Below are 13424 nucleotides of genomic sequence, written 5' to 3'. Positions count from 1 at the left end.
TTTTTCTCATTGAGTTTGCTCTGCTCCTGTTGTGTTAAGGGTGCATCATTATATACATACACTCTAAAAAATTAGTCTAGGGTGGTTCTTTTTCTTTCTTTTCAGTCTTCTTCACCCAGTAAATATGAGGAGTATGTTTAATAAGGAGCTGCTGCACTATGGAGGTGACAGAGGTCATTTGCATGGGCTAGAATATGACATTCACTCATGGCCCTTTATGGTTCTTCTCCATTAAGAATTGTTTATGCCTATTCTGGTAATATATTTTACATATTTTATTTTACTTTATTTTATTTTTGTTTTTTGGGCCACACCCCGTGATGCTCAGGAGTTATTCCTGGCTATGCACTCAGAAATCACTCCTGGCTTGGGGGAACATATGGGACCCTTGGGGATCAAACCACAGTCCATCCTAGGTCAGCCACATGCAAGGCAAATGCCCTACCACTGTGCCACCACTCTGGCCCCGGATTTTAGATTTTTTAAATATTAAATGAACAATTTATATAAAATTATATATATATATATTTTGTCCCCCAATTCACAATACAGACCAGGCAAAAGGCCTGGTTTGAGGTGTATATGGGGTGCATTTACTGTACCTCCTCTTTCTATACAGTCAGTATAAAGAACACAGCCTGTGGTAAGAATTGGGAGGCCTTTTCTTTTCTTTTTTTATTTTGATTTATATATATATATATATATATATATATATATATATGTTGCACTGGTGAAGGATTTTTTTGTGTATATATATGTATATACATGCAACATTCCCATGACCAATATCCCAACTGTCCTTCCTCCCCACACCACACAGGCCTGTACTCTAGACAGGCTTTCTACTTCCCTCATTTAGTCACATTTTGTTATGATAGTTCTCAACGTAATTATTTTTGTGACTGCACTAAATGATCCCTGTGGTGAGCTTCATGTCAAGAGCTGGACCCTCCAGTCATCCTCTATTTTGTCTCTGAAATCATTACACACATTTTTTCCATTTTTCTCAAAACTCATAGATGAGTGAGACCATTCTGTGTTTATCTCTCTCCCTCTGACTTATTTCACTCAGCATAATAGATTCCATATACATCCATGTATAGGAAAATTTCATGACTTTATCTCTTCTGATGGCTGCATAATTCCATTGTGTATATATACCATAGTTTCTCTAACCATTCATCTATTGAGGGGCATCCAGGCTGTTTTCAGAGTCTGGCTATTATAAACAATGCTGCAATGAATATAGGTGTGAGAAAGGGATTTTTATATTGTATTTTTGTTCCTAGGATATATCCCTAGGAGTGATATAAGTGCATCATATGGGAGCTCAACTTCCATCTTTTGAAGAAATCTCCATATTGCTTTCCACAAAGGTTGGACCAATGGGCATTCCCACCAGCAGTGAATAGGAAAAACATTTATATAAATAATAGGATGTCTTTTTTTTATTTACATCCATATGGAATTTTTTATTATAATCCTTGTCAAACAGGCATTTGGGCAAATATCTATAAAGTAATATTTTATCATAAAAAATGTATTTTTAGAACAAATAATTATAATTAAAATTTTATTTTTTGGTTCTTGGGTTATACCTAATGATGATCAAAGGTTATTTTTGGCTCTGACTCAAAAATTACCTTAGCAGGCTCTGGAATCATATCTGATGCCAGAATTTTAATCTAGTTGTCTGTGTTCAAAACATTGCCCTACTCTCTATACTATAATGCCAGACCAACAAAGTTTTATACTTTTATAGGCCTATTCAAATTACTTAAATTTTTCTTAATTCTCTACACTCACTAAATTTCACATTTGAAGAATTTATATTTTATGTGAATATTAAAATATATTAGCATAGAATTGTTCATAATATTAATTCTATACATTTATATGCCTGGAAAAACTATCTTGGTTTTGAAAAACATTTTTTACTTTATCATTGCTTTATCATTTTGTGGCTTTACTATTTAGATCTTTTCACCTATGTGTGTAGGTGTCACTACTTTATAATAAGAGAAAGAGAGATATCATTCCCAAATATGATATCTTTACTGTTGCTTCTTCATAGGGGTTTCTTAGTGCAAAATCAGGAGTAAATCCTGAGCACTGAGGTGTCTATTACCAAAAAAAAAAATTGAGAAACTATTATAAGGACAGGGTACCAAAAATACTCATGATTAATAATAATAATAGTGTTATATCCTATAAAAGATTGCTGAAAATTAAATTCAAAGCTAAAGAATTGCAAATAAAATATATCCTTGAGTTAATAGGAGTATATCAAAATTGATTCACATGCTTGGACAAATGTAACATCTTATTAGTAGTAAGCTGATCTAATCAGAAAAACTGGGTTCAAATTTTTTTGCATCAAATGGTGACTTTACATTTACTTTTTGAAAAACTGCCCAACAGTTTTTTCAAAATAAATTGCCATTTTACAGGCCCATCAGCTAAAGTACAATGCTTCTAATTTTTCTATATTCTTGCCAACACTAATTATTGTTTGTCTATTCAGTTAGTCAGCCAAAATAGTATTTCATGGGGGGGTTCATTTGCATTTCCCTGATGACTAATGGTCTTGAGCATCTTTTCAAATACTTTGGGGGAAATTTTTAGACCTTCTCAGGAAAAAATTGCCTGTTCAAATGATTTGCTCATTTTTTTAGTTTTGTTCTTTCTAGTGTTTTATTTTAATAGTTTATTATATACATTCTAAAACAGAAGTAAATATACATTATTGATTTTTTTTCTGATTATATGTTTTTTCACTTTTCACAGTCATTTGAAAAATTCTAATTTTTATATTTAAATACTTTAATTATAGTTTAGTTAGTATGGTTGAGTACTGTTAATGTTTTTGATATTGAAGTACAAAGTTACTACACCTCCCCCATCAGAATACCTAATACCCTTCACCTCTATTATGTTACATTTTTTCCAATTGTAATTTCCTTTTACCCCTTCACTGTTTGCTAATCTCTTTGCTAATTGGTTTGGTAATTCAAAACCAATTGCCATTCTTCCATTTGTCTGTTTCCTGGATTTATCTCCCTGTATTCTACAGATGAGTAAAATCATCTGGAATTTTTTTTTCTCTTTCTGACTATTTCACTTATGATATTATGATATCCTCTATCCAAATTGCAGTAAATTGTATAATTTCATCTATTCTTAGATCTACATAGTCCTACATATATGTATTTCAAATATGTATTTCAAATTCCTTTTCCACTCATCTGTCATTGAGCATTTGAATTAATCTCATATCCTAACTAGGATATTTTACTAAGCACTTCACTGAACAGTTATTTGTGTATTGGGGGAAAATGACAAGTAATAAAATCACTGGTTCAGATGAGAGTTTTACTCCAATAACCACTTGGAGTTTCTGAGCTCAGAAAAACAAATATGTGTACTCTTTTACATAATATAAAGGATCTACTTATTTTCTCTATTAATTTAAATTCATTCCACTCTTTATTAAGACATCTTTCTTAGGGACCAAAAAGATTGTGGGTAGGGCATTGGCCAACCCAAGTTCTATCCCTGGTCCCTCATTTTGTTGCTTTATCACATAGTAGTAAGCCCTGAGTACAGTCAAATGTGGCCCTCAACCACGCATCCCTCAAAAAAACAAAGTACATAGTTGTGGATTATAATTGTCATTCTGAGAATTATATTGGTTTTATTTTACATACATTTGTGTTTAATAGTTTGATCATAAGAAATACAAAGCTTGCCTTGAAGACAGGCAGGGGGTGGGGGAGGAAGGAAATGGAGAACATCAGTGATGGGAAAGTTGCACTGGTGAAGGAGGCATGCATTTTATGTCTGAAACCCAATTATGAACATGTTTATAACCATGGTACTTAAATAAAGAAATTATTTAAAAAAGAAAGAAATTTAAAGATAGGCTATACATAAATATTCTATCAGTGGGATTTTGATTACCTCATAAATTTATGAACTCTATATCTCTTGGATTTTAAATTGTTCTTAATGTTTTGAGACTTGGAAGGCATTTGTATACATAAAGAATATTTAGAATCCAATCTTCTTTTAATTTCTTTTAAATTTTACTTAGACAAATAGTATTTCTTATCTTTAAATAATGTTTCTTTAATTGTGTTTACAGTCTAATAGAATAGTGTTTCTTATCTTTCTTTTCACTGTTTTTAGGTTGCTTTTTATTATTTTTATAAAATAGAATTTGGGGGAATATAAAATTCTGTTGACCAAAACAAAAAAATTAAATAAGATTTTGACAAAGTGTTTTTGGTTTATCCTAAATATTACCTATTATAGTTAGATTCTTCTTTTACTTCCTCTAGTCATAGTCCCTAACAACCTCAAGTATTTCTTCTTTCATAAAAATTTGTCATATGATTAGAATAAATAAGTTGTAGTGTTGGAGTCTAACCTCCACCACATAGCACAGTACCATTGAATAAACTTGTATATATGACTATATTTTTATCATATTTGTATAGCATTGGGATACCCCTAGAGGTGCTCATAGGTTACTCCTTGCTATGTGTTCTGGGGCGAAATCTGACTGTACTTGGGGAGTCAAAAAGAGTTCCAGAGATCAAACTGGAGTTGCGTCATGCATGGTAAGCATCTTTTTTTTTCAAGGTAAGCATCTTAAATCTTGTGCAAACTCTTCAACTCTAGTATGTTCTATTTTATTTGTAAATAATATTACAATTTCTGATTATACCAGTTTATATTTTTACCAATTAGTACATTGTGTTATTTCTCGTGTTATAACTTTGGATAAAGCTAAAATTAACATTCATAAATAGGCTTTTCCTGATAGATTGGCTCACACAGTTGTGAAAAGGGGTTATTCCTGGCTCTGCACTCAAGAATCACTCTTGGAAGGCTAACAGAACTATATGGGATGCTGGAAATCAAACCTAGGTTGGCAGCATACAAGGCAAATGCCTTATCTTCTGTACTATTGCTCTGCACCCCATGTATAGGCTTTTTAAAATAAATTAAATCCTTTTACTTTATTTGGAAAAACACAAAAGGATTGCCATGGTGTGATAACTATATGTTTAGCTATCTAAAAAACAGCAGTCTTTTCTAAAATGCATTTCTAACATGTTGCAATGCTATCTGTTCAACATCATCACCAGCATTTGATTTTGTGCATTGTTTTTATTATCTTAGGCATTGTGTTCTTAATATCAATTTTGTGATGATTGATGAAACTAAAATATTATCTTGCACTAATTTACCATCTGTACATCTTTTTTGGTAACATTTCTGTTCTTATATATATTCAGTTTTAAAACAGGTTATTTCTTTTCTTCTTACTGAATGTTTTATATATTCTAAATACAGTTGCTTTATTGGATATATGATAAAAATTTTTTTTCTCTAAAGATGTACCTGGTGGTTCATTTATATATTTTTCAAAACAAACATTTTAAATAAAATTATAATTTGACAACTTAGAGCTTTTATGTAATTCAAGATCCATGGCTTATTATTTTATGTATTTTTGAATTTTTATAGTTTATATTTAATTTTATTATTGAATATAGTATATATGAAGCATCTGTGAAACTTAAATTTTTTCACAGACCTATTTCTATAAAGTTAAGAAGACTTATTTACGATTCAATGCTACATTGTCAATCTTTCTTTAAATATTTGACATTGAAGAAGACAATTCAATTTTTTTTGGGGGGGTCACACCCGGTGACATTCAGGGGTTATTCCTGGCTCTGTGCTCAGAAATCGCTCCTGGCTGGCATGGGGACCATATGGAATGCCGGGATTCGAACTACCAACTATTCTGGTTTGGCCGCGTACAAGGCAAACACCCTACCACTGTGCTATCTCTCCTGCCCCGACAATTCAATTCTTAAAACACTATGTTTTCTTAGTTCAGTATCGAGAGCTGAAATTTTATTTTTATTATGTTTAACATTTTTTTTGTAATGATGACCATAATTTGTTTGTAAAGTTTAGTTTTAAAACTACTTTAAGACTTTATTTTCAATATTCTAGACACTGGTTAGAGACAGTGACACTTGAATTCTTCAACAAAGCAATGTTAGCAAGTTAAATGGATTATGGGAAGCTCTAGGCCTGCATGTTCTAGGTAGGAGAAAGAAGAGAGAGGAAATGATCAAATTAGATGAAAATAAGATGACTCCTACTTGAAACAGCTGCATTGGATGATAAGCTTCTCAGAGGGATGTCATAGGTTCATTTTAAAAGAAATGCAATAAGGTTCTGTGGGAAAACTGGAGCAGCTTATCTGAATCTTGACAGTGTAGTGTCCATCATTCTTTATTCTGGAACCTTGCTGTGTGTATCACAGGCCAGGTATTGTTTAAAATGCAATCAAATGATCAATTTTTGAATATTACAAGATCTAATCATTTGGGAATATAGCTAAGGTATAATAGAGAGGGAAATGATCTAGGAAAATGTAGTGAGATAACTTGGCATTAATATGTACCATTACACTTAATTAATTACTTTAATTTTCAATGCAAATTAGTGTAGCATGTGAGAAAATCTCTAATCTTATACATTTACCAATTGTAGATACTGAATGTGGGGGAGGTGGGAGTTTTATTCAGATATTTTTATTTATATTTGTAAAATACCACAATCATCTATTGGAATTATCTTAGTCCCTTCTCAACATTTTCAGCCCAATTATGATCCAATCTCTATTTAAGAATTTCCCCAAACCAGTGCCTTTTAAGCCCAAGGATATAGGACTCTTCAAACATAAATAGTGCTTCCCTATGTCCATGCCTCCTCTGTTCTTAACCTTCATATAACTATTTATGTCATTGAGACCTTCTTAGGGAGATAGGAAAAGGTTAGTTAATGTAAATATCCTCTGACTTAAAGATGATACCTTTAAAAAAAGTGTTTTGTTGAACTTGGCCCATAAAAAACCTTCAGTGCAATAGCTGAATTGAATTTTCCTCTCTTTAGTATTTTGCTTTTATTCTTTTGGAAACATGTCAGGAGTTAAAGGTCTTCAAGTGCTCTCTCTTTATTTCATTTTATTCTTCAAGATATCCATTTATGGGCCCGGAGAGATAGCACAGCGGCGTTTGCCTTGCAAGCAGCTGATCCAGGACCAAAGGAGGTTGGTTCGAATCCCGGTGTCCCATATGGTCCCCTGTGCCTGCCAGGAGCTATTTCTGAGCAGACAGCCAGGAGTAACCCCTGAGCACTGCCGGGTGTGGCCCAAAAACCAAAAAAAAAGATATCCATTTATTATTCTCTTATTTTTTTGATTAACATACAATTTGAATGTTCTGCAGTATTTTATGAGTGGAGGTAAAATTTCAAAATTTAAGATTTGACACCCAATTTTTTTTCAGTGTTTTTGATTCCTGACTTAAACATCTCAGATCTTCCTTTCAGCTTGCCACATTAAAGCTTAATGCAGCTTGCCTAAAGAGGATGAATCTGTGACTCTTATACTATGAATGTGTGTATCTGTTCAACAAATGGGGAACATTATTTATACCTCCATAACTTGACCCTCTTGTGTCCCAGGGATTGTTAAGAGTTATGCACTGCACAGCTAACCTAAGGTGTGATAATGTCAAGTAAAACTTGAAGAGCTGACTTTTAGAAAAAAAAATTGCAATACTACCTGAAGTCTCTAAATGTCTAAATAGTATTAAAATGTTTATCCCAAAGAATAGTCTTTGTATTGAAATCTAAATTCTCTGAATTAGTTTTGGTGACCAAGTCACTACACTTAACTAATTTTAACCTGGGACTAAAAGGAAAGAATTAACAGAATTAACAGAGCTTTATTTTAATACTTATGAGAGTATAAACCTTTTTATTTAATAAGTATAAACTTGTAATCCTGTGTTACTAGCTCTATATTTGATTGGAACAGGTGTCTGAGATCCCCAAACTGAATAGTCAAGAAGAAAGTAGTATAGCTAATAAAGATTGGATATTATTTAAAAGTGTAATGAACTTCATTTCATTAGTATTTTTGTCTATGTCAAAATAGGTGCCTTTATATATATATATATATGTATATATATGTATATATATACACATATAAAGACCCTTTACCAGTGCAACATTCCCATCACCAATGTCCCTAGTGTCCCTCCTCCCCATCCATTGGTATTTTTAAGAAAAATCTTCTCCATGGGGAAAAGTTATTTATTACAGGAAAAGTTAAATGAAAATTACGAAATTTCCAATAGACTAACAACATTTATCAATATAAATCATGGGGCGGGCGAGGTGGCGCTAGAGGTAAGGTGTCTGCCTTGCAAGCGCTAGCTAAGGAAAGGACCACGGTTTGATCCCCTGGCGTCCCATATGGTCCCCCCAAGCCAGTGGTGATTTCTGAGTGCGTAGCCAGGAATAACGCCTGAGCATCAAACGGGTGTGGCCCGAAAAACCAATATATATATATATATATATATATATATATGTATATATATATATATATATATAATATAAATCATACAGATGGCCAATGTAAAACTCAGAAGGAGGTATTTATAATTTAATTACTCCTTGTCCAAAAAAATACTTGTATGAATTTTGTATATATATTAAAGATAGGCTATATGTAAATGTTATGTCAGTGAGATTTTGATTGCTTCATAAATTTATGAACTCTTTTGGATTTTAAATGATTCTTAGTGTTCTTAGTTTTATATATAAAACTATGTTTTATACCATATTAGCTGTTTCTTTTTTTTTTTCCCTCACTAGACTTAAACATTTTTTTTCTTTTCTTTTCTTTCTCTTTTTTTTTTTTTGGTTACACCCAGCTGTGTTCAGGAGTTACTCCTGATTCTGTGCTTAGAAATCGCTCCTGGAAGGCTTGGGGAAGCATATGGGATGCTGGGATTCAAACCACCGTTCATCCTGGATCAGCCGTGTGCAAGGCAAATGCCCTACCACTTTGAAACTTTGAGGCTTGGCCAGGGACAATAGAGATAAGGGCCGGAAGGACCGGCTCAAGATATGAAGCTCACCACAAATAGTGGTGAGTGCAGTTAGAATAACTACACTAACAACTATCATGACAATGTTAATGAGTGAGAGATGTAGAATACCTGTCTTGAATACAGGCAGGGGTGAGGCAAGAGAGAGATCAGGTGCTACACCCCACTCTGGAGAGGCACACACGAAAGTGTAGTGCTCTCCTCAAATAAGAAATTATCTGCCAAAAAGGCCTGCTTAGAGTAGTCAAAATCACTTGACCCTTTGCGTGGATTATTTGGACATAATTTCATAAGGGCTGTAACTATTTCTCTCTTTATTTTAAACCTTTATTAGAAATCAGGCCTTAGTAAATTCTTTCTAACTAGAACAGCAATCAAACAGCCAAAAGTCTCCCATTTAATAGCTCCCTGTAATTTTTGCTACCTTGGCGCCTAAATTCAGGCCTTTCCATAAACTTAGCTCATAATAAAATAATTTTCATTTTTTCCCCAAAACTCTGAAACATTCCTCACATTCCAACTCCCCTGTAATTACGTTTTCCTTCTGTTTTACCCAAAGCAAAGGGAACCCAAAACTAGCTGCTTTTTTCACCTTCAGTTTCAACTCTTTTATATGCTAATTTAAGCTAGAGTCCTTCATTCTTTTCCCAGCCTCTTTGATGTCTAGAATCTGCATCTGCCTTCCAAGTCTCTAACCTTTAAAAGCTGCCAGCTCAAAAAATAAATTTGTCTCCGTTTCTGTAAACGAGAGTCCCCATGCAATCTGCGTGGTTTCATTCATTTCTACAATATATTTTCCGTCGTTCGCAATCCGTGTACCCACTCTCTCCCCGCGGATTTTTCCCGAAACTCCACGAAGGATCTGTTTGCAGGCGCTGGCGTTTTGCGAACAGGTTTGGCCCACAACAATCAGGAACCCTGGTGGTGGGAATGTTGCACTGGTAGTGGGGGTGTTCTGTTTATGACTGAAACCCAACTACAACCATGCTTGTAAACATGATGCTTCAATAAAGATATTATTTAAAAAAATTTCTTGAAGACAAAAATTAAATCTTGCACTTCTATGTCACCTATTTGGAACCTACCACAAATATTTCTACATAATATGCTAAGAGAAAAACCTTCCTGCCATTTGAACTCTTCATAGGGGATCTATTATTCCTACAATATATTTAGTATTTTTCTCGATTGGAAGAATAATAGTTCTCCCATGTAGAGTTCAAATGGGATATGACCAGAGTTTGGAGACAATGTTGAGATATTAATAAAGTTATTTGTTGATTCAAAATTTATCTTTTACTCTTAGGTCTAGCACTAAGAAGCTAGAGACATAATCACAAAAATGACAGATCTCTGTCAGTGCCCATGGAGCCTTACATGTAAGCATTTACTTTCTTTCTAGACTGCACCTAAATTGACTTTGTCATAAGTAGTTCTGCTCTACCCTGTTCTAGTCCAGATTTGTAATATTGTAACTCAGTATCCAGGATGTCCTTGATACGTATTGGATACTGACAGATGTGAAAATAAGAATATTTAATTTCCATTTCACTTTCCCCCTACATTCTATTTAAGGCTAAAATTCTAGGAGTTGTATGACTTTCTTAGTCTACCTGGTTTGCTTATTTCAAGATATGTTGGTTTTGCTTATCACATTAGCATGACTACTAGAGTCAGAATATGTAATATGATTAGTGATATTCTACAGAGGCAGTGCAGTCTACCAAAAAGGACTAAAAGGACAAAAGTGAAATTATTTCATAACAGCTGCATAGATGTGATGCACACATTTTTTTTTATGTATTTATCTGTTCTCAGGTACTTTGATTTTTCTCAGATTCTGGCTATTATAAAGAATGCTGCAACATAGAAGTGCATCTTCTTTTTTTATTTTATTTTATTTTTTTGGCTTTTTTTGGGCCACTCCCATTAGTGACACTTATGGGTTACTCCTGGCTATGCGCTCAGATTTCGCTCCTTTGGAGGATCATATGGAATGCCTGGGGATCGAACCATCCATCCTAGGTTAGCACCTGCAAGGCAAAGGCACTACTGCTTGTGCCAGCACTCCAGCTTCGCATTTGCTTTTTTTTTTTTTTTTTGCATTTTATTTTGGACCCTAGTGTGTATTTCCAAGAGCAGTATTAATCAGTCTTATGGATTTAATTTTTAGTTTCTGGAGAAATGTTCAAATTGTTTTCCAAAATGGCTGGACTAGGTGAATGCCCACCAGCAGTAAGTGATCATTTCTTCCTTCTGTATCCACATTAGCAGTGGTTGTTCTTGTTTTGTTTTTTTGTTTGTTTTTTGTTTGTTTTTGTGACGTGTGCCAGTCTCTGTGGTATAAGATGATCTTATTGTTTTGAATTACATCTTCCTGATGATTAATGACATGGAACATTTTAATATGCTTTTTGACTATCTGTATTTCTTCCTTGAGGAAGTACATATCCTTTCCCCATGTTTTGTTGGAGATAGATTTTTTTCTTGTTAAGCTCTACCAGTGCATTATACATATTAGCTATTAACCTCTTATCATATGAGCATTTACCTCATCTGAAATGAGTCAGAGCAAAATGAAGTTATAAAATTTGGTTAGATGTGGATGGATATAGAGAATATTATGATGAGTAAAATGAGTCAGAGAGAGAAGGATATTGACAGAATTATTGCACTCATTTGTGGGATTAAAAAATGACTATGTGGTGCTTATCGATATAGCTCGAGCCCTCACTGGATATTTGACACTTCTTTTGGTACTGATGGAGTGTTTCACCTTCTTTTTCTCCATCTCTCAAATCGATGATGAAAGCCTCTAGAAGGATTCCGCCCAGTTTCGGTGTATTAGACCCTTACCCCAGTTTATTACTTTTCTCTTTTTCAAACAAAACCACGCAACTTGAACTAGCTAGTCCTGCCTCCAGTTAGAGGGGGAACTAAGGGAGGCATCAAGACCAAACAGGTGCAAGACTATTAAGTTGTGGGTTAGATACAGAGGAGACCACATATTCTAGCCGACCTGGGGTGAGGGAAGAGGAAATGGGAGGTAGGACAGAAACGGAGGTGTAGGGAGGACAATTTGGTGATGGGAATCCCCCCTGATTTTATGTAAATATGTACCTAAAATATTATTGTCAACACTATGTAAAGCACTATGATCAAAATAAAAATTAAAAAAAATGACTATGGTGATCATATCTGGGACAATAAAGATGAGGGCAAGGCAGAAGATTTCATGGTAGGAAGCTTGCCACAAAATGTGTGTGTGTGTGTGTGTGAGAGAGAGAGAGAGAGAGAGAGAGAGAGAGAGAGAGAGAGAGAGAGAGAGAGAGAGAGAGAAATAATGGGATAGAGAGACAGAGAGAGCTATTAGGGCAGAAATGGACCACTATAAAATGATAGCTGGAAATGATCACTCTGGATTGGATATCATCTCAGTGATAAGGTAAAGTTATATGCATGATGCCCCTTCAGTAACAATATTCCAACCACAATGGACAAAAAGAAAATGGAAAAAAAAAGCAAAAGAGAAAAGAAAGAAAAATTTCTGCCATAGAAACGTGTGTGTGCCATTTAACCTTTTTTACCCTCAGTCCTTAACTTCTCATAAAGCAGAACATTCTCCCCACCCCAGCCAGATGCCAACAAGCTCCCAAAATGAATAGATAGATTCTCAGCATGAGAAGAAATTCTGCTGCTATTGATTTGCTCTCAGTGATTCCTCTTCTTTCATCTCCCTTTACCATGGACTTTTGTTTGCTACCAGTTTCAGTTGCTGAGAAGTCCCCCACTTGAAGACACTTTCTGATATGTGACTATTGGGAGCCATTTTCCCAAGACTCCACAAAACCACATCACAGGTTGAAGCTGTGCTCTGTATCTTACCCTTCCTACCTATTTCAAAAGATTTAAAGAGGATATATCAATCTTTTTTGAATATCACTTTAGATACATTCCTTTAATAGGCATAACCATTATTGAATATTTTCTTATGTAGCGGCAATTTCCCCCATCCTCAGAATCTGTTTAGTATGGGTTCTAGTAGACATGTCTTAGTTTGGAGATCATGTAAGAAAAGGGTTATGAGGATTGTTGGTCTTGATACCTCGCCCCCCCCCCAACCCACATGTACCAGTAATACCTTTGGCTTTGTCCCGTTTTGCATAGGCACATTAAAATGGGAAAAGTTTACAGATGCAAACAAGTTCTTATCTAAGAGAGATAGGAATACAAAATTTTATACTGCAGTGGGACCTTACATCTACTTGGCATAGTGACTTGGCTTAGACTTCAGTAGATTGGACATTGACTATTCACCCCTGAACCATGGATACCTTCTACTGAAACAAACATGGTTTCCTACACCAGCACCAGGATTATAAATTCTACCAAGGAAAGACCCATTACCGCCATGGTACTGACTTACTCCAAAGACAG

The 13424-nt window shown here is 34.4% G+C and overlaps 1 non-coding gene across 1 annotated transcript; it reads right to left on the bottom strand.

Moving 5' to 3' along the window:
- Positions 1-527: 527 nt before the first annotated feature.
- Positions 528-660, bottom strand: LOC126005082 (small nucleolar RNA SNORA51). The gene has a single exon (XR_007494261.1). It is a non-coding gene; the product is annotated as a small nucleolar RNA SNORA51 (small nucleolar RNA).
- Positions 661-13424: the final 12764 nt, after the last annotated feature.

The sequence above is a fragment of the Suncus etruscus genome, chromosome 3, assembly GCF_024139225.1.
Source record: "Suncus etruscus isolate mSunEtr1 chromosome 3, mSunEtr1.pri.cur, whole genome shotgun sequence".
Lineage (NCBI taxonomy): Eukaryota > Metazoa > Chordata > Mammalia > Eulipotyphla > Soricidae > Suncus > Suncus etruscus.
Note: the sequence above shows the minus strand (reverse complement) of the source record. Positions and strands in the feature narration are given on the sequence as shown.